Source organism: Tupaia chinensis, unplaced genomic scaffold (assembly GCF_000334495.1).
Source record: "Tupaia chinensis unplaced genomic scaffold, TupChi_1.0 Scaffold000201_1, whole genome shotgun sequence".
In the NCBI taxonomy this organism is placed as follows: Eukaryota; Metazoa; Chordata; class Mammalia; order Scandentia; family Tupaiidae; genus Tupaia; species Tupaia belangeri.
The window spans coordinates 2,504,768-2,508,681 of NW_006159676.1; positions in this window are offsets into that span (position 1 = coordinate 2,504,768).

The following is a 3,914-nucleotide window of genomic DNA, read 5'->3' on the forward strand; positions in this document are numbered from 1 at the left end:
AAAACTCACGCTGGCCGCGTGTGCGTGCGTGCCCAAGATCCCGAGAGGAGAATGGAGGAGAAGGGATTGCGGCGTGGCCATCCCTCCTGGGGGGGTGAGTTCTCGCTTGCTGTCTCTCTGTCTCTCTCTGTCTCTTTCTGGTGAGCGCACGTGCCCTATAGCAAAAACCTCTTTAACATTTTTTACAAAGAATGATCTCATTTTATTTATTTATTGTTATTATGCTATTTGACCAGAGAGAGTAGAGAGAAGGCAAGCTACCAGGTCCAGGACTCAAACCAGGATCAGCCATGTGGAAGTCTAGCACCTTAACTACCACACCACCTGCTGGGCCCCAACTGGGTGTGTCTTTCAAGCTCCGGATCTGGGATTCGAACCATGTACTTGGCCATGCCAGATCCAGCACACCAACCACTCCAGAGACCTGCTGGCACCTAGCTGATGGAGAAGCGCATGCGCGAATTTCTCGCCCGCAGGAAGGCCACCTCCGTATCCCCTAGGGTTGCAGCCTTGCCAAGGAGCCGGGGAGCAGACTCACAGGGAGTCCCGCCTGGTCTCTCGGCCATCAGATCAGTCCCGTCCTAGCCTGGGCTGATAGTCCTTCACACCCTGGTGCGATTTCGCCATGAGTCAGAACCCGCTTCCTCCGGATAGAAAAACCACTTCTTTCCATTGGCCGAGACCAGAACCCCTGGCTCCCCTCCCCCACCCCTGCCTTTGCTCATGTCACCTTGCGCGGGGGTCAGTCTCTGTTGGAAAGCCCAGGCTGGGCCCTGCCTTAGGGTGTTGGCACCTGCCACTGTCTCATCTAAGAGGCTCTTTTCTTCTCATTCTTCCCCTGTTTCGCTGCTGGATCTTAAAGCCTCAGCCTCAAAGTCATTTCCTGGAAGGCGGTCCAAGGTCACTCTGGCTTAACCTCCTCTTTCTCGGTTTGGTAAGTTTCACCTTTAAGAGAGCTGGGAAATGTCCCTTCCCTCCGGTCCAAGCAATGACACAAGGTCATTGCACTTAGGAAAAAATAAAAATAAAAAAATAAGGAAGACCCAGGTCCTGAATCCACTGCAACTTCATTCCCTGCTGTTTTTTTTTTCTTTTTCTTTCTTTCTTTCTTTCTTTTTTTAAAGAATTATTTTTTTTTTAACATAGTTTCATTTATTTATTTCTTTTAATCTGATCAGAGAGGGAGAGAATGAGAGAGAGAAAGTGAGAAAGCAAGGCGTGACCATCCCCCCTGGGGGGTGATTTCTTGCTTTCTGTTTCTATGTCTCTCTCTGTCTGTCTGGCGAGTGCACACACCCTACAGTGAAAATCTCTCCCCCCCCAAAAAAAAAAGTAAAAAAAAAAAAAGTAAAAAAAAAATTATTTATTTTATTCCATTTGTTTTTATTATTATTTTTAATTGCACCAGAGAGAGACAGAGAGAGAAATAGCAAGCCACCAGGCCCAGACCTTGAACCGCAGTCGGCCATATGGGAATCAAGCACCCTTATCCACCACACCACCTGCCGGTCCCTCTTTCTTGTTTGCTTTCTCTCTCTCTTTTTAATTTGCTATAGGGCATGTGACAGAGAAAGAGACAGTGAGAAATCACCCCCAGGGAGGATGGCCACACTACAATCCCTTCTCCTCCATTCTCCTCTTGGGATTTTGGGCATGCATACAGCCTGGTGTATTTCTCAATCCACCAGATCTGGGACTCGAACTGCCCAGGAGGTCATGTGGGATCCAGTGCCTTTTAAACATTTTTATTTATGGGGCCAACAGGTAGGCATGGTGCTTGAGATGTTAGACTCCCACATGACCCACCACGGTTCAAGTACTAGACCTGGTGGCTTACTCATTTTCTTTTTCTCTCTCTCCCTCTCTCTCTCATCAAATTAAAAACTAATCATCATGAATATAATTAAATAAGTAAGTCTTGAACAAATTAAAAACGTATTAATGTTATGTTTTAATTTGACCAGTGCGAGATGGGGTGGGAGTGAGAAAGCAAACCACCAGGTCCAGGACTTGACCTGCGGTCAGCCATGTGGGTTCTTAACCATCATGCCACCTGCCAGCCCTGAATTATTTATTAATTTATTTTTAAGTTTTTGCCATAGGGCACGGCACACATGCTCACCAGAGAGACAGAGAGACAGAACAGCAGTGAGAGGAAAGTGCAAAATGACTCCCCGGGGGGGGATGGCTACACCGCAATTCCTTCTCTATTCTCTTCTCCCAATTTTTAAAGTTTGTTTGTTTATTTATGTATTTATTTATTTATTTATTTATTTATTTGGAGAGGTTTCCGGGACTCGAACCGCAGTCGACTACGTGGGAGTTCAGCGACATAGCCATTATTCCAGTTGCTGGTCCCTGAGTTTCTTTTTTTTAAAGTTGTATTTATTAATATTATTATTTCTTCATTTGACCAGAGAGAGACAGAGGAGACAGAGAAAAAAAGAGAGAAGCAAGCTGCCAGGTCCAGGACTCGAACTGTGGTCATCCATGTGGTCTAGTGCCCTAACCTCCATGCTCCCTGCTCGCCCTGGCTATCTTGGAAAAAGAAAAAAAAAAAAAGTGTTGGAACCAGCAGTTAGCATAATGGCTATGTCATCACTGAACCTCCACCTAGCCAACCGCGGTTCGAGTCCCGGACCCAGTGGCTTAAACTCACGCCGGGCATGATTGTGGCGTGGCCATCCCCCCCTGGGGGGGTGATTTCTCGCTTCCTGTCTCTCTATCTCTCTCTCTCTTTCTGGCGAGCGCACGCGCCCTATAGCAAAAACCTCTCCCCAACAACAACAAAAAAATAGTTTTAAGTTCTTTTCTTTCATGAAAATAAGATGGAGAGAAAGACATGTCACACTGTGATCCCCGCACCTTCCAGCCTGCGGTGGCCTTGGGAACACCGACCCGGCACCCAAACCCGCATCTTCCTATGGCTTCAGCAGCTAGCTGGTCCCCACACAGCCCTTACCATGGTGGATGTTAACAAGCCTCTAAGCATCTGGCAGGCACTGAATATTCATGAGCGATGAATATTCATGATTGGTGAATATTCATGATGACGAATATTCACGACACACTGTCTTGCGTGCTGGTTAATATTAATGAGCCACTGAATATTTATGAGCCACTGGACAAGCAAGGTACTCATCATTCTGCTGAATTAATTCCAGGCCCTGATGGGGGCACCATGTCTTCTGCATCACCCCCAGGTGACAGGCAATCGTGGGCTTATGTCCCAGGTGTCTCTGGCTCCACCCACTTGTCTGTCTCAACCTTGCCAAGATCTTTCCCCCTGTTTAGGACCGGCAGGTGGCGTGGTGGTTAAGGATGCTGGACTTGCACATGTTCGATGGAAGTTCAAGTCTGGGACCTGGCTGCTTACTTTCTCTCTCTCTGTCCCTCTCTAGTCAAATTAAAATAAGTAAATACTTAAAGTTCAATAAAATAATTCTTTAAAAAGAAAAGTCTTTCTTCCTGGTAAGATTTGGGAGCTCACAAAAGCAAAACAAAGGAAGTCACTAGGGGTGGTAATTAAAGGCAGGGAGTGGGCTACGCGCGGATGGCGCTGTGGTTAAGGCACTGGACTCCCACATGGCTGATCGTGGATCGAGTCCCACACCTGGCAGCTTGCTTCTTATTTTTCTCACTATCTCTCTTTGGTGAGTGCGTGTGCCCTGTAAATTAAAAATGATAAAAATAATAAGGACCAGCAGGTGCTATGGTGGTTAAAGGCACTAAACTCCCACATGGTCATCCACGCTTCGAGTCCCAGACCTGGAGGCTCTCTCCCTCTCTCTCTGGTCAAATTTAAAACATAATAACAAAAGGAATTAAATAAATAATTCTTTTTTATAATTATTTTATTTATTCATTCATTTATTTTCATTTGACCAGAGAGAGAGACAGAGAGAGAGAAAGAG